Source organism: Moschus berezovskii, unplaced genomic scaffold (assembly GCF_049115385.1).
Source record: "Moschus berezovskii isolate FMDL1 unplaced genomic scaffold, NW_MosBer_1.0 29, whole genome shotgun sequence".
Taxonomy (NCBI): Eukaryota; Metazoa; Chordata; class Mammalia; order Artiodactyla; family Moschidae; genus Moschus; species Moschus berezovskii.
In genome coordinates this window covers 625,012-643,145 of record NW_028290453.1, presented here as the reverse complement: position 1 = coordinate 643,145, position 18,134 = coordinate 625,012, and the positions used below count along the sequence as shown (strand labels likewise).

General features: G+C 42.8%; 1 protein-coding gene, 1 long non-coding RNA gene and 1 pseudogene across 10 annotated transcripts in view; 1 reads left to right on the top strand and 2 right to left on the bottom strand.

Annotated features, from left to right (window-relative positions):
* LOC148772975 (frizzled-3-like) overlaps positions 1-18,134 on the bottom strand; it is a 318,270-nt pseudogene that overhangs the window by 274,954 nt on the left and 25,182 nt on the right.
* Positions 1-18,134, top strand: part of LOC148772976 (uncharacterized) — a 75,611-nt gene that overhangs the window by 41,474 nt on the left and 16,003 nt on the right. The window contains exon 7 of one of the 4 annotated variants that reach the window (XR_016037034.1): positions 3,622-3,636. The exons of the other annotated variants lie outside the window; for them this stretch is intronic. This is a non-coding gene — a long non-coding RNA (uncharacterized LOC148772976). Of the gene's footprint in view, positions 1-3,621; positions 3,637-18,134 lie in introns of those variants that run through there. 4 annotated transcript variants of the gene reach the window in all.
* The window catches only part of LOC129549102 (ferroxidase HEPHL1-like), an 80,014-nt gene that overhangs the window by 53,868 nt on the left and 8,012 nt on the right, over positions 1-18,134 (bottom strand). The window contains exon 1 of one of the 6 annotated variants that reach the window (XM_088834570.1): positions 7,944-8,049. The exons of the other annotated variants lie outside the window; for them this stretch is intronic. The gene's annotated coding sequence lies outside the window, so the exon portion shown is untranslated. Of the gene's footprint in view, positions 1-7,943; positions 8,050-18,134 lie in introns of those variants that run through there. 6 annotated transcript variants of the gene reach the window in all.

Below are 18,134 nucleotides of genomic sequence, written 5' to 3'. Positions count from 1 at the left end.
ATATTATACAGACATTTTCTATTACTACTGTAATTTTTAATGGAAAGATAAACAAAAAGCTTTTAAAAAAAAACAACTACCGCCAAGGGAAGGAAAGAAGGTTACGATTCCGCTGGTAAAGAATCCACCTGCAGACTCCGGTTCAGTTCCTGGGTCGGGAAGATCCCTTGGAGAAAGGATAGGCTATCCATTCCAGTATTCGTGGGCTTCCCTGGTGGCTCAGACGGTAAAAAAATTGCCTGAAATTCGGGAGACCTGAGTTCGATCCCTGGGATGGGAAAATCCCCTGAAGGAGGGCATGACTACCCATTCCAGTATTCTTGCCTGGAGAATCCCCGTGGACAGAGGAGCCAAACAGGCTACAGTCCATTGGGTCTCAAAGAGTCAGACACGATGAGTGACTAAGCACAAACACAGTCCAGAAACTAGACTCCTCTGAACGTACCTTGTCGTATATATCAAGTTTTTACACATGATTATAAAATAAATCGAAACCAAAAAAATTTTAAGTTGTTCCTCAAAATCAAAATGAAAAACAAACCTAAACTGTACTGAGTTAAACCAAACAGAGGAGTACTTAACTCTAAAACACAGTAATCTGACTGCACATCCTTGGTGAAATACATCCTAAGGACATAAGAAATACAAAGAAACCTTACAGGGCTTTCAGTAACGATACTGATATGATTCTGAAATTAAGTAACGTCTGTATAGCATGAGAAGAAACAAAAATTCTAAAAATATTAAATAAAAACAAGTTATCAGTATAAACTCATGCTGAACTATCTTTTTTTAAAAAAGTATTTCCTAGGTCCGGAGAAGGCAATGGCAAGCCACTCCAGTACTCTTGCCTAGAAAATCCCATGGACAGAGGAGCCTGGTAGGCTGCAGTCCGTGGGGTCGCTAAGGGTCGGACACGACTGAGCGACTTCGCTTTCGCTTTTCGCTTTCACACATTGGAGAAGGAAATGGCAACCCACTCCAGTGTTCTTGCCTGGAGAATCCCAGGGACGGGGGAGCCTGGTGGGCTTCTGTCTATGGGGTCACAGAGAGTCGGACACGACTGAAGTGACGCAGCAGCAGCAGCAGCAGCTCCATCTTTAAAGAGACCTATAAATTACTAACCTAGTATCAATAAACATAGCATCCAGATAGCAGTCTGTAAAAATCCGTGAAAATTCTCTCCAACTAAAAGGAACCAGCACTCCCTAAAGAAAGTGATAATTCAAGTTCTGAGGCAGAATTTTATGAAATAAGGTTGGATCATACCAGACAGCAAGGAAGCTATCAGAAACCACTAGGGTAGTATCAAAAACACTTAGGAGCTATCTTGAAGAGTTGCTCACTACCAAAAATAGAACAGACTCAGCCACAACAAAATAACACGTGCAATGGACTGGAACACATAAAATATGGGAAAAATCCCTGAGTTCATAATGATACTTGAAAGGAGAACAATGATATTTGAAAGGACAAAGATCTCATTAGTCACTTTTGAAAGATTCTTGGGAATCAATTTATTATTCTAAAACCTGACAAAGGAGAACAGTTGCATATTTACTGTCTTTTTCAGATAAACTGAACATAAGAGTAACTCAACAGTCCAAAATCAACGTGAGAAAGTTTTTGTTTAAAGTATTCTAGCTGAGAAATGAAGAATGATTGAATATCACCATTTTACAAACCCCTAATAAAATTATAGGGTAAAAAGCAGATATTACAGTGCCTTGGAAGGATTCTTTCAAAACAAAGACAGACAGAGGAACATGGTCAAAAACACCAGAGGGATGCAAACAGCAAAATAAAGTCAGAGAAAATCTGTAGGGCAAGTGTGTTACAAGCAAAAAGGAAGAAGGGAAACAGAAGGAGAAACTATAAATTAAGAGACACATCAGTTCAGTTCAATCGCTCAGTCATTCCGACTCTGTGCGACCCCATGAACCGCAGCGCGCCAGGCCTCCCTGTCCATCACCAACTCCAGGAGTCCACCCAAATCCATGTCCATCGAGTCGAGGATGTCATCCAACCATTTCATCCTCTCTCGCCCCCTTCGCCTCCTGCCCTCAATCTTTCCAGCATCAGGGTCTTTTCCAATGAATCAGCTCTTCGCATCAGGTGGCCAAAGTATTGGAGTTTCAGCTTCAACATCAGTCCTTCCAATGAACACCGAGGACTGATCTCCTTTAGGATAGACTGGTTGGATCTCCTTGCAGTCCAAGGGACTCTCAAGAGTCTTCTCCAACACCACAGGTCAAAAGCATCAATTCTTCTGCGCTCAGCTTTCTTCACGGTCCAACTCTCACATCCATACATGACCACTGGAAAAGCCACAGCCTTGACTAGATGGACCTTTGTTGGCAAAGTAATGTCTCTGCTTTTTAATATGCTGTCTAGGTTGGTCATAACTTTCCTTCCAAGGAGTACATGTCCTTTAATTTCATGGCTGCAATCACCATCTGCAGTGATTTCGCAGCCCAGAAAAATAAAGTCAGCCACTTTTTCCACTGTTTCTCTACCTTTTTCCCATGAAGCGATGGGACCGGATGCCATGATCTTAGTTTTCTGAATGCTGAGCTTCAAGCCAACTTTTTCACTCTCGTCTTTCACTTTCATCAAGAGGCTCTTTAGTTCTTGTGCTTCTCCAGCCCGGCATTTCTCACGATGTACTCTGCACAGAAGTTAAATAAGCAGGGTGACAATATACAACCTTGACGTACTCCTTTCCCTATTTGGAACCAGTCTGTTGTTCCATGTCCAGTTCTAACTGTTGCTTCCTGACCTGCATATAGGTTTCTCAAGAGGCAGGTCAGGTGGTCTGGGATTCCCATCTCTTTCAGAATTTTCCACAGTTTATTGTGATCCACACAGTCAAAGGCTTTGGCATAGTCAATGAAGCAGAAATAGATGTTTTCCTGAAACTCTCTTGCTTTCTCCACGATCCAGCGGATGTCGGCAATTTGTTCTCTGCTGCCTCTGCCTTTTCTAAAACCCACTTGAACATCTCGAAGTTCATGGTTCACATATTGCTGAAGCCTGGCTTGGAGAATTTTGAGCATGACTTTACTAGCGTGTGAGATGAGTGCAATTGTGCAGTAGTTTGAGCATTCTTTGGCATTGCCTTTCTTTGGGATTGGAATGAAGACTGACCTTTTCCAGTCCTGTGGCCACTGCTGAGTTTTCCAAATTTGCTAGTATATTGAGTGCAGCTTTACAAATGTTTTAATCATTAAATGATTCAGCAGATGGTATCTCTGAAAGGTGTAAAATATAAAGAAATAAAAGATATGGATTCAAGTCTCTTCCCAACTGTGTGAATCACTTCTCTGAGCTCAAAATTTTCCTTTCTAAAAATTGCACCTCCCTATCAAAAATGGTACATAAGTGAATTATAAAATAATGTACTCTATAAAAGGTAAAGCAACATCAAATTTTAGGTAGTTTTATTACTGAATTACAGCAGATACGAAGACTGACTTCTATCAAAAAATACTGAACTGGCAAACAGGAGATTCTAAAAGTAGTATCAGGACATTTTCCCAAGAATGCGTCATCCTTTTAGATAGTACAAAAATTTAGTACACAGATAGAGAAAACGTTTGACCAACAAATGATTCATTACAGAGAGTCGGGATGCAGAGAAGAGTCAACCCTAGAAAGTTACAGCGTGGGACATGAATGATTTCCAGTTAAGAGTTTCTACCAAGTTTCACAGTCTGATTTGACACTGCATTTGCTGGGGGCTTCCCTGGCGGCTCAGACGGTAAAGAATCCCCCTGCAATGCTGGAGACATGCGTTTGATCCCTGGGTTGGGGAGATTCCCTGCAGGAGGAAATGGCAACCCACACCAGTATTCTTGCCTGGAGAATTCCATGGACACAGAAGCCCGGCAGGCTACAGTCCATGGGGTCACAGAGAGTTGGATGCAACTTTCACTTTCACTTTCTTTCTAGGGACAAAAATATGCATCTCTTTGGGGGCTGGAAGGGTAGGTGGAGTGGAAGGCAGGACTGGTAGGAAAAAAGCATATTCTAAAACTATCATACTTCCATTTGGTTTTGTAATGATGTTAAGTCTGCTTTTACTTTATTCGCGTTTCACAGATGGCAAATATTTCTGTTTGAAGTACACAACCTCGGTTGGGAAAACATGAGAAGGTCAGGTTCAGAAATTCTCAGAGACCCAGGTTAACAAGACAACTCAAATAGATATTAGGGCCCGTGACACCTTAGACCTTGAAAACTTGAACTGGCTTGGCTAAAGCAGGGAAGAAACTGTCCTTTGTGCACTACCAATGACAGGGACCTCTGCATCCCAAGCTTTAATTACGGGGCAAAAAAAACTATTTGGAGAAAGTAAAGCCATGGCTGAATCTTCCCATTTTTCCCTCAAGCATATGGTCTTGAGTAGAAGAAGGGAAAAGGAAAGTCTACAACCTTAGGAATTAGGAACACCAAAGTTACAAGTGACCTCTGCCCCAAAAGTCTAATCTCTCTAACGCTGAAATCTCTAAATCAGAAATATTTGTTAAAGCTTATTGGCCTGCCGTATTTTTTCCTCCTTCAAGCTGGGCCCAGAAATGTGATGTCTGGCTATGGAAATGTGATGTTAAACACAGTCATGTATCAGTTCAGTTCAGTTCAGTCGCTCAGTCGTGTCCGACTCTTCGGCACCCCATGAATCACAGCACGCCAGGCCTCCCTGTCCATCACCAACTCCCGGAGTTCACTCAAACTCATGGCCATCGAGTTGGTGATGCCATCCAGCCATCTCATTCTCTGTCGTCCCCTTCTCCTCCCACCCCCAATCCCTCCCAGCATCAGAGTCTTTTCCAGTGCGTCAACTCGTCACATGAGGTGGCCAAAGTATTGGAGTTTCAGTTTTAGCATCAGTCCTTCCAATGAACACCCATGTATATTTAAGCTTAATTATAATGCAGTCCGGTAACAATTATGCCTATCATTAATGGGTCAAATAAGCCCTGAAAGCTTTATTTGGCTACAGTATCAAAACATCCATAGAAGTTCCATGTTTGTAGTTTGCTGCTTATGCAGCATGTTCATCTGCTTCCAACTTAAAAAAAATTACCCAATACGTATATAACAAACTTTCAAAAATTTCATTTAGACTATTTTTCAAGCAGTATGGGTTCCAAATTTACGGTTCAAAGAAATTACCACACAAAACATAAGGAAGAAACAAAGTAATATTGAGATTTTAAACTAGATGAGAAACCCCCTATGCTTCTCTATACTCTGTTTTACTTGTTTTTCTCTCAGTGATTCCTTTTGCCTCATTTACAAACAATGCTTCTCACAGACTTACAAAAGTGCTTTCCTTTATGGACTTTAACATTCAAATTTCCATATATCAAAACATTTTTGTAAAATTACTGTTAGGCTGGGGTAGGATAAAACCTTAATACATTAAGACGGTAGTTTATGATTATTAAGATAAATAAGAAAAAACAGTAGAATGCCATGAGATAAGAAAAAAAATAGGAATTTATATTTCTTTCTTCCAAATCAGAGATTCCCTAATTTTCATGTGCAGCAGATTCATAGAAAACCCATAGGTCTAAGAAATCCGAACCTCTGGAAAATGAAGGATACACATGCAACTCTAACGATTATCTCGGTACTGTTACAAGTGATCTGTAAGTCGTATTTTGAGAAATGCTACCCTAAAATAGAATAATTTAACACAGTACAGGATATTTGCACATACTTATGTGCTCAGCAAAAGTAATATATAAAATGAATTTCTTAAAAAGCAGATAAAGAACGCTACTTGAATAGAAAAAGGGGAAAAGGACATACATTTACAAAAGAAATACAAATGGCCAACAAACATATGAAGATATTCAACTTTACTAATACAAACATACAAACTTGATATATGTCTAATGTCAACAAACTAACACGCTCAGAGTAAGTTTTCGGTATGAAATCTCATAGTTTTACTCACACGTACGAAACTTAAGTTGGAGAGAGAGATTCTTTGCCTGTGAAGTGGGCAACAGTGGACTTACAGGGATTTTAAAAGCGCCTCTCTCTGCCCAATGAGGACGCTCTCCCAGCATTGTGCTATACAAAGAAAGAACGTGCACTTGACTGTTTATCTTCCCCGCAAGGCTCCCTGCCTCAAATCTCTCAATCACGGCTGGGGCTCTCTCCACAAAAATCCACCTCAATGTTCAAAGCACAAAACAAAGCTCAGAGCAATACAGTACCTAAGATGAAGAAGGGATGAAAGAACCTACAAGCCTTTCTTCTTCTATTAATAGGGCACTCGTAGATTCGGGAGAGACGCAGAGGCAGGGAATATTAGTGGATGAGAAAAAAATAAGTAAATAACGGAGGAGGAAGAAAGAGAAGGTAGGACGGACGGTAGGCTTTACTAACTACCTTACTTTCCTGACAGTTTCAAAGCAGTTGGGGGGAGTCCGGGAGAGGAAGAACCTGTTATCTCACTAAAGAAACAGCAACACTGTAAGAAGAATTCCATCTCAATTATCTTTTATTTTCAGCTCTATCCTTGCAAGCCAGCCCACTTAAGCTTTTACATCACTTTCCTATCTTATGACCTCTATGTTGGGGTGTGGTACTTCAAACACACACGTTTTTGTTCTTTTCCTTCTTCTTCTGGAGGGAAAAGATGGCATTGATTTGCTGAAAAGTATGGATGGGGATAAAAAAATAAAGTACGGACGGAAAGCGTTATCTTGAGGAGTAAACGGTTCTTCCTGACAGAACTACGGATTTCTCTATCCCTTTGACTGTCAGCACACCACCAAAGGCTAAAAGAAGGCTCAAGAGCGAGGTAACATCCCCCTTGTCAAGTCTCTGTTTCCTTGCTCCTGCGATATTGGCTTTGCCAAGCAACCCCATTCCCGTAAATACACATTACAGGTCTCTCCAAACTACTTATATAAAATAAGATCCTGTTTGACCAACCTTATAGAGCAGTCATTCACCTCTATAGCTGCTGAGCTGCTCTGCTGCTCTGTCTGCCTACAGTCAGAAGGGAACCAAAATTCAAAATTTCCTTTCTTCTGGGCCAAAAACCAGACCTTTTGTCCTCCTTCCTAGACATGCTGCAACTCCAAGTTGACTCCTCTGCCTCAAGTAGTGGCATATGCTTTTCTTCTTTTAAGAAAGAAAGAAAAAACCCCCCTTTTTCCCTTATTGAGGAAGGCACCGAACTCTGATAAAGGCCTCTAGGAAGATGCTAAAATGCCTTGACATGTTTAACAGCACCTTATTTCAGAGGCTATGGATGAACCTCCCCACCGTACCCCAGGGCAAACACACGGAGCGTCCAAGGGGGCAGAGGGGGAAGCCTCGAGGAGGAACATGCAGACTCTGCAAAACTGACGGGAGGGAGGAGAGGGAACAACTTTCAGGACTAGAAAAAGGAGGCATTCCACATGCTGCGACGCCCCCCGCGCCCCCGCACCCAGCCCTCGGCGCACTGTCCTCCCGCCAGCGGCCGCGGCCGCCCCCTACAGCCCCCAGCGGCCCGGGAGCGCCACACGCCCCCGCGGCGCCGACCGAGCCGCAGCAGGGCTGGCGCAGGGAGCGCGGGCCACACTCCGACAGCTTGCTCGGCGCGGGCTCGGGACCCAGAGGGTCAATCCCGTCTTAGGGCATCGGCCCGCCGCGGCGCCCAGCCCCAAACTCGGGCTCCCCGCGCCGCGCCGGCCCGCCGCCCGCCCCGAGAAAGCCCCGAGACACCCCTCCACAGCGCGCCGCCCAAGCCTTTGGTTTCGGCGGCGGCGCGAATAACGCTCCCTGAGGACGAGGGGCCGCGCCTGCCGGTGCCTCCTCGGCACAGGCTCAGACCCAGGAGCGGGCAGCCGCGGGCGGCACCTCCTCAGTCCCCACTCCCGACTCCCTTTCCCGCTGCGCCGGACGGGAAGGGGCCTCCACGACCCGGGGCTCACCTCACACCTCGGGGCCGGACTCCCTGGAGGCTGCGCTGCCGGCCGGGGGCGGCCGCGGGTCCCTCGGCTACACGGAGCCAGCGAGAGGCGCCGGCGAGCTTTCGCCACTGCCAGGGCGCGGGGGCGGGCGGGGGCGGGGAGCATGCGCGCGCACGTACGGCGCAGGCGTGCTGCGCCCGCTCGGCTGCGCGCTCGCGTTTTGTGCCCAGCTTCTGGGTAGCCGGAGAAGGCAATGGCAAGCCACCCCAATAACTCTTGCCTGGAGAACCCCATGGATGGAGGAGCCTGGTAGGCTGCAGTCCGCGGGGTCGCTAAGGGTCGGACACGACTGAGCGACTTCACTCTCTCTTTTCACTTCCATGGATTGGAGAAGGAAATGGCAACCCACTCCAGTGTTCTTGAAGGAGAATCCCAGGGACGGGGGAGCCTGATGGGCTGCCGTCTATGGGGTCACACAGAGTCGGACACGACTGAAGTGACTTAGCAGTACCATGGCTTTCGATCAGTTTCACCTCTTTCCACTTCAATTCCTCATCTGTAGAATGAATAATGGAATCTCATAGTCATAAAAGAGAAATCGTGTTAGATAGAAATAGTAGTAGAATCTGTCTCCTAGGACCGTCTTTAGGCATCTACATGCAGTTAGAAGTGTGCCTTCTGTATAGTAAGTGCTCGAATGTTAGTTCTCAGACTCATTTTTTCATTTATTGTTGCTGCTGTTACTGTTATTTACACATACACACACATACATACCCTTTTAAACCATTCAGCACCAAACTTTAAAATGCCACATTTAAGTTATTGAGAATATACATGGCACTATGCGTACCACTAACTTGTTCATTTTAACTGCAGTAGAGAGATTTAATGTACAAATATACTTTAATTCATTGACTCATTATTTTTCTGATGGACATAGCGGTTCCAAGTGTTTCACTATTGTGATATCTATCTTCCTTGTACATGACCAAGGATCATGGGGTGGATGCCCAAAAGTGTAGTCGTGGCACTTTAACATACAGGCATCTGCAACTCAAGTGCTTATTTCAATTCACACTCGCAGTATAGAGTTGGAATTCCCCATTTCGCCCCGTCTTGGTGTTCTCAGGCTTTTAGGTTTTTGTCAACCTCTGACACAATACCTCAAGCCTGTCTTGATTTTGATGTTGATTTCCCTTACACCTCAGTGTTTTCATGTTTCTTCAGTGTTTTCATGTTTCTTCGCTGTTTGGGGTTTCTCTTCTGTGATTTGCCAATTTGTTGCCTTTTGTCCACTGCTCTGTCAGGTTATTTGCCTTTGGTTGTTATTCTTGTTTTAATTCTTTGTCAGTTACTTGCCTCCCAGGTATCTTATCCGGCTCTGTAGCTTGTCTTTTCACTTTGCGTTTTCTTTGCCTTTTGTGTTTCAAGAAATCCCTCCCTACCTCTGAAAATCATAAAAACGGTCTGCCGTTTTTTTCCAGCAGTTTTTTAAATTTGATTTTTTAATTCATGGCTGTAATCTCTTGAAATTCATTTTTATCTATGTTATGAGGAACAATTTTAGTTTTTCATAGGAATGGTGCTTTTTGCACCATGTATCAAATAACCCACCTAAATAGTAATGCATTGCTGTAATATACAAGTTCCATTTTCAGGCTCTCTTATTTACTGCTCTGTTTGAACAACCTTGTTTCAATCCCACATTTCCTCTACCTTATGCTTCTTCAGAATCATTTCAACTGTTCTGGCACTCTTCTGTTTGATTTTTAGAATAATTTCTTCGTGAGAAACAGTTTGTATTTTGTTGAAATGGCTTTAGGTTTTAAATGAATCCAGGGAAAATGTCTGTCTTTGTGATACTGAGTTTTAGTATCTTTTTGTTTCTTTATGTATGTACTCATTAATTTGTTCCTAGGTACCTTACAGTTTTTGTTTCAATCGTGAATGAGACCTTTTCTCTGTTACATTTTTCAGTGGGATACTGCTGGTCTACAAGAATGCCACTGATTTTTATATATTGACCTTATACTGAGCGTCCCTGCTGAACTCTTCTATTATCTCTAATTGTGTGTAAATTCTCTTATGTATTCTTTGTAGAAATCCTGTTGCTGCAGGCAAGGCCAAGTTCATATCTCACATTCCAGTTCTTATGTTTTAGGTCAGATTGTTGCGTCTATACTCATGAGAGATATAGACGGTGATATTAATAGTTTTTCTTTTCTTGCCATGTATTTTTGCTTTTTGGTGTCAAGGATGTAATAGCTTCATAAAGTGAGGTCTTTTCCTCCTGTTGTTTGAAACAGTTTTTACAATGAATAAGGACTGTCTGTTCCGTCTATGGGGTCACACAGAGTCGGACACGACTGAAGTGACTTAGCAGCAGCAGCAGCAGCTCTTTGAAAGAGTCAGTATATCATCCTGTAAAAATCCTCTCTCATGGTATCTTTGAAGTAAAGACAGAGAAATTTCCTCTTTCCAAACTGAAATTCTGCAATTCTCCATTCCTCCCTGTCTCCTGGACTTTGGCAACCATTGTTCTACTTTATTTCTCTATGAATTTGACTGCTCTGGGTACCTCATATTAATGAAACTCAAACACTAGAATTTTAATATGAGTTTTCATTCAGGATTTTACTTCAGAGGAATTTTATACAGACTTGTAAACTGTGCACTAGAGCTATTGAATTCCTATTTGAAGTAATAGCCATACATAATTGAATAAGATTTACTATTACTGAGCGTGCCTAAAAGAATGCTTGTCACGTTTTGATTATAATTCCTAGTGAGAGGTTTTTAAAATGTATTAAGCAATGATGTTATCCTTGAGGTAGCCTCCTTAGGTATCTTGGAGAAGGTAACATTTGAATATATGTTCCCGTGAATATCAGTGCAGTTTATTTGTAGTCATTTCTCATTTTAATGAAACTTGCCAATATTTGAAAATGTTTCAGGTAGTTGATCACATTCTTTCTGTAAGGTATAGTTCAGGCGAGGCAGAAAAAGGAAAGACGACCTCAACAGAAGTAGGTTACCTTTATTCAGGCAAGGAGGGGGCGACAGTCAGTCTAACGACCAGGCTGAGCGTGGAGAGGGATCAGGGAGGCTCCATATTTATAGGGAGGTTTGTGGAAGCGATAAGGAAAACGTTAATCAGGCAGGATGGTTTGGGTATTCTTCAGTTGAGATGGCATTTGTAGTTGGGCAGGGGATGATAAGTCTTCAGGGCAGGTGTAGGGGGTGGAAGGTTTCTGGACAGGGGGTGATAAGTCCCAGAGAGATGCAACTGGCCTGGAGCCATCAGGGTGGGACCTAAAGTTCTGTTTTGTTTCCTCCGAAGTTAGGTGATTCAGCAAGGGCCTTTGAGACTGTTGTTTTCTTTTCTAGGCCCAAAAGACTCCTTCTGTTTCAAAATACCCAGTTGGGTTTAAAGTAAATTGCACGTATTTAAGTCCCTGATTTGAAGAAAAGTGGGCTTGTGTAAAGTATTTTAAAATATTTAAATGAATGTCCTTGCTGAAAACAGGAATTCACAGCTTGGATTTTAAAATACTTGACACCAACTGTTTTTTTTTTTTTTGCAAGAACACTTTTTAAACAATGTCTGTTAAATAATTCTAGAGAAAGTACTATTTAATGCCTGAAAAGAGTAGGTCGTGAAATATAGCTTGAGTTTTCAGAATAATGTATATTTTACAGTTTAAAATCAGTAAAGTTTATTCCTAGAATATGTTTCACCTTATGTGTTATTTGAGTAACAGTAATTTTCCAGGTACTTAGGTTTGTTTTTTTTTTCCTTTTAAAGTAGTTCCTTCTCTTTATTTAGGGGCTTCTAAGAGGCTCAAATGGAGAAGGCAATGGCAACCCACTCCAGTACTCTTGCCTGGAAAATCCCATGGACAGAGGAGCCTGGTAAGCCGCAGTCCATGGGGTCGCGAAGAGTCGGACACGACTGAGCGGCTTCACTTTCACTTTTCACTTTCATGCATGGGAGAAGGAAATGTCAACCCACTCCAGTGTTCTTGCCTGGAGAATCCCAGGGACAGCGGAGCCTGGTGGGCTGCCGTCTATGGGGTCACACAGAGTCGGACACGACTGAAGAGACTTAGCAGCAGCAGCAGCAGCAGCAACAGGCTCAAAGCATTTTATGAAAGAGTTAACACATTTCAAAGTTTGTTGATATTTCTAGAAAGGCATGCACATGTAACATATTTATTAAAAACATGGGGTTTAAAGTCCTGTCTGTAACACTTTGAGTCTCAGTTTCCTCATGTGAAATACAGGGAATAATATGTTAAATACAGTAATATCTACCTCATAGGTGGCTGTGAAGATTAAATGAGAAAATAAAGTTAAGCCTCTTACTAGAATGCCATGCACAAAGAAAAATTTCATTATTCTGTTGTTGCAAGGACATAATTGCTGAGGTTTAAAAAAGAATTGTTCTTGTGTTCTGTATTAGCATCATCATTTTGTCTTTTCAACACTGATTTTCGAAAGAACATGTTTCCTTTCCTACAGTTTCCCCCTTCGTTTTTTTCTCTTTCATCCTTCTAATCCAAAGATCTATGTCCCAAGGAATTTTGATACTACAACCTGTGTTTCAAAAATAGAAATGTGTTACTGTGATAGAAGCAGCTTAGCTAAGACTGTCAAGTTCACATTAGAGCCATTTGTAGAATTAAAAAAAAACTGTGTAGAAAACAAACAAAAAACACATTATTCCTATTTACACCCACAGAAGGCAGCCCATCTGCTGTTTATCTAATCTTGATTCAGAAACATACAACAATAGAATAACAACATCATATCTAACTTAAGATTTTAGCTTCATTTTCTGATAAGAGTGTTTCCCCTTTACCAGACAATACCAAAAGGAATCAGCATTGTTTATGAAAGGACCGTAAGGAAACGGGTATGTTTTACTCTTCCAACATTAATGATAGCAAATAATTCTCTATAAATATATAGTATGTACTACTAATTTTTTTTTTCTTTCCTGCTACTAATCTTTATATGCAGAGTACATCATGAGGAACGCAGGGCTGGATGAAGCACAAGCTGGAATCAAGATTGCCAGGAGAACTATCAATAACCTCAGATATGCAGGTGACACCACCCTTATGGCAGAAAGTGAAGAGGCACTAAAAAGCCTCTTGATGAAAGTGAAAAAGGAGAGTGAAAAGGTTGGCTTGAAGTTCAACATTCAGAAAACAAAGATCATGGCATCTGGTCCCATCACTTCATGGGAAATAGATGGAGAAACAGTGGAAACAGTGTCAGACTGTATCTTCTTGGGCTCCAAAATCACTGTAGATGCTGATTGCAGCCAGGAAATTAAAAGACGCGTACTCCTTGGAAGGAAAGTTATGACCAACCTAGATAGCATATTAAAAAGCAGAGACATGACTTTGCCAACCAAGGTCTGTCTAGTCAAGGCTATGGTTTCTCCCGTGGTCATGTATGGATGTGAGAGTTGGACTGTGAAGAAAGCTGATCGCCGAAGAATTGATGCTTTTGAACTGTGGTGTTGGAGAAGACTCTTGAGAGTCCTTTGGACTGCAAGGAGATCCAACCAGTCCATTCTAAAGGAGATCAATCCTGGGTGTTCATTGGAAGGACTGAGGCTAAAGTTGAAACTCAAATACTTTGGCCACCTCATGGGAAGAGCTGACTCACTGGAAAAGACTTTGACGCTGGGAGTGATTGGGGGCAGGACGCAAGGGGACGACAGAGAATGAGATGGCTGGATGGCATCACCGACGTGAGTCTGATGTGACTTGAGTTTGAGTGAACTCCGGGAGTTGATGATGGACAGGGAGGCCTGGCGTGCTGTGATTCATGGGGTCGCGGAGAGTCGGACACGACTGAGCGACTGAACTGAACTGAACTGACTGAACTAATCTTTAAAGTGGTAAGTATCCTGCCTGTGACTTCCTAGCACCAAACTGATTTTTCCTCAAAACTGTTCAGTGCCTGTAATAGAGAGAAAGAGGGAGCCTTACTGGAAACATATTCTAAGTCTCTAATAGGATGTGAGAGTTGGACTGTGAAGAAAGCTGATCGCCGAAGAATTGATGCTTTTGAACTGTGGTGCTGGAGAAGACTCTTGAGAGTCCCTTGGACTGCAAGGAGATCCAGCCAGTCCATTCTAGGGGAGATCGATCCTGGGTGTTCATTGGAAGGACTTATGCTAAAGCTGAAACTCCAATACTTTGGCCACCTCATGTGACGAGTTGACTCACTGGAAAAGACTCTGATGCTGGGAGCGATTGGGGGTAGGAGGAGACGGGGACGACAGAGAATGAGATGGCTGGATGGCATCACTGACTCAATGGACATGAGTTTGAGTGAACTCCGGGAGTTGGTGATGGACAGGGAGGCCTGGCGTGCTGTGGTTCATGGGGTCGCTAAGAGTCGGACATGACTGAGCGACTGAACTGAACAAGAATACATTTTGAAATATTATACTTTAGAAGTGTAGAATATTAAATTTATTTTAAAAGTATTCATACTATTATGTACAGGCTGTAAAATGCTATCAAGGGGCACTTCTGGATAAATACTTTAAAATATACAAGACATTTTGGCCGCTGCGAAACAGACTAAACAGCCTAAGCCCTGACTTCCATTTTAGGCTTAACTGCAGATGTATCTGGCGGTGGTGGTGGTGGTGGTGTTCATTCGTTAAGTTGTGTCCGACTCTTTGTGACCCCGTGAACTGCAGCTCACCAGGCTTCCCTGTCCTTCACTGTCTTCCAACATGTACTATCTGGTGTACAAATAGTTTACACATATTTAGGAAAAAATTCAGTGTTCTTGCCACAGTCTTCAGCAGGGCACAGCAAACTTTCTCTGTAAGGTCATACAGCAGACATTTTAGGCTTTGTCAGCCATGTGGTTTTTGTTGCAACAACTCAGCTCTGCTGGTGTAGTTCAAAAGCAGCTATCAGTCACTTCATTCGCTCAGTTCAGTTCAGTTCACTCGCTCAGTCAAGTCCGACTCTTTGCGACCCCGTGAATCACAGCACGCCAGGCCTCCCTGTCCGACACCAACTCCCGGAGTTCACTCAAACTCACGTCCATCGAGTCGGTGATGCCATCCAGCCATCTCATTCTCTGTCGTCCCCTTGCCTCCTGTCCCCAATCCCTCCCAGCATCACAGTCTTTTCCAGGTGGTCAAAGGTATTAGAGTTTCAGGTTTAGCACCAGTCCTTCCAATGAACACACAGGACTGATCTCCTTTAGGATGGACTGGTGGGATCTCCTTGCAGTCCATGGGACTCTCAAGAGACTTCTCCAACACCACAGTTCAAAAGCATCAATTCTTTGGTGATCAGCTTTCTTCACAGTCCAACTCTCACATCCATACATGACCACTGGAAAAGCCACAGCCTTAACTAGATGGACCTTGGTTGGCACAGTAATGTCTCTGCTTTTTAATATGCTACTTTGGTTGGTCATAGCTTTCCTTCCAAGGAGTAAGCGGCTTTTAATTTCATGGCTGCAATCAGCATAGCATCTGCAGTACTTTTGGAGCCCCAAAAATACAGTCTGACACTGTTTCCACTGTTTCTCCATCTATTTCCCATGAAATGACGGGACCAGATGCCATGATCTTACTTTTCTGAATGTTGAGCTTCAAGCCAACTTTTTCACTCTCCTGTTTCACTTTCACCAGGAGGATTTTTACTTCCTCTTCACTTTCTGCCATAAGGGTGGTGTCATCTGCGTATCTGAGGTTATTGATATTTCTCACGGCAATCTTGATTCCAGCTGGTGCTTCATCCAGCCCAGCGTTCCTCACGATGTCCTCTGCATATAAGTTAAGTAAGCAGGGTGACAATATACAGCCTTGACGTACTCCTTTTCCTCTTTGGAACCTGTCTCTTGTTCCGTGTCCAGTTCTAACTGTTGCCTCCTGACCTGCATACAGATCTCTCAAGAGGGAGTTCAGGTGATCTGGTATTCCCATCTCTTTCAGCATTTTCCACAGTTTATTGTGATCCACACAGTCAAAGGCTTTGGATAGTCAAGAAAGCAGAAATAGATGTTTTTCTGGAAGTCTCTTGCTTTTTCCATGATCCAGCAGATGTTGGCAATTTGGTCTCTGGTTCCTCCGCCTTTTCTAAAACCAGCTTGAACATCTGGAAGTTCACGGTTCACATATTGCTCAATCCTGGCTTGGAGAATTTTGAGCTTGACTTTACTAGCTTGACTGCAACTGTGTGGTAGTTTGAGCATTCTTTGGCATTCCCTTTCTTTGGGACTGGAATGAAGACTGACCTTTTCTAGTCCTGTGGCCACTGCTGAGTTTTCCAAATTTCCTGGCATATTGAGTGCAGCACTTTCACAGTATCATCTTTCAGGATTTGAAAGAGCTCTACTGGAATTCCATCACCTCCACTAGCTTTGTTCATAGTGATGCTCTCTAAGGCCCACTTGAATTCACATTTCAGGATGTCTGGCTCTAAGTGAATGATCACACCATCGTGATTATCTGGGTCGTGAAGATCTTTTTTGTACACTTCTTCTGTGTATTCTTGCCACCTCTTCTTAATATCTTCTGCTTCTGTTAGGTCCATACCATTTCTGTCCTTTATCGAGCCCATCTTGGCAAGAAATATTCCCTTGGTATCTCTAATTTTCTTGAAAAGATCTCTTCTCTTTCCTATTCTGTTGTTTTCCTCTATTTCTTTGCATTGATCGCAGAGGAAGGCTTTCTGAGCTCTCCTTGCTATTCTTTGGAACTCTGCATTCAGATGCTTATGTCTTTCCTTTTCTCCTTTGCTTTTTGCTTCTCTTCTTTTCACAGCTATTTGTAAGGCCTCCCCGGACAGCCATTCTGCTTTTTTGCATTTCTTTTCCATGGGGATGGTCTTGATCCCTGTCTCTTGTACAATGTCACGAACCTCCGTCTGGCACTGTATCTATCAGATCTAGTCCCTTCAATCTATTTCTCACTTCCACAGTATAATCATAAGGGATTTGATTTAGGTCATATCTGAATGGTCTAGTGGTTTTCCCTACTTACTTCAATTTAAGTCTGAATTTGGCTATAAGGACGTCATGATCAGAGCCACAGTCAGCTCCTGGTCTTTTTTTTTTGCCAACTGTATAGAGCTTCTCCACTTTGGCTGCAAATAATATAATCAGTCTGACTTCAGTGTTGACCATCTGGTGATGTCCATGTGTAGAGAATTCTCTTGTGTTGTTGAAAGAGAGTGTTTGCTATGACCAGTGCATTCTCTTGGCAAAACTCTATGAGCCTTTGCCCTGCTTCATTCTGTGCTCCAAGGCCAAATTTGCCTGTTACTCCAGGTGTTTCTTGACTTCCTACTTTTGCATTCCAGTCCCTATAATGAAAAGGACATCTTTTGGGGGTGTTAGTTCTAAAAGGTCTTGTAGGTCATCATAGAACCGTTGAACTTTGGCTTCTTCACCGTTACTGGTTGGGGCACAGACTTGGATTACTATAATACTGAATGGTTTGCCTTGGAAACGAACAGAGATCATTCTGTCATTTTTGAGATTGCATCCAAGTACTGCATTTCAGACTCTTTTGTTGACCATGATGGCTACTCCATTTCTTCTAAGCGATTCCTGCCCACAGTAGTAGATACAATGCTCATCTGAGTTAAATTCACCCATTCAGTCCATTTTAGTTCACGGATTCCTAGAATGTCTATGTTCACTCTTGCCATCTCCTGTTTGACCACTTCCAATTTGCCTTGATTCATGGACCTAACATTCCAGGTTCCTATGCAATATTGCTCTTTACAGCATCGGACCTTGCTTCTATCACCAGTCACCTCCACAACTGGGTACTGGTTTTGCTTTGGCTCCATCCCTTCATTCTTTCTGGAGTTATTTCTCCACTGATCTCCAGGAGCATACTGGACACCTACCGACCTGGGGAATTCCTCATTCAGTATCCTATCATTTTGCCTTCTCATAATGTTCATGGGGTTCTCAAGGCAAGTATACTGAAGTGGTTTGCCATTCCCTTCTCCCGTGGACCACATTCTGTCAGACCCCTCCACCACGACCCGCCCATCTTGGGAGGCCCCACACGGCATGCCTTAGTTTATTTTTTTTTTATTTGAAAAGTATTTATTTTCAAAAAATTTGTTATTTAAGTTAACACACAAGAGGTTATTTAAAAATATGGAATGCTTCACGAATTTGCGTGTCATCCTTGAGCAGGCGCCC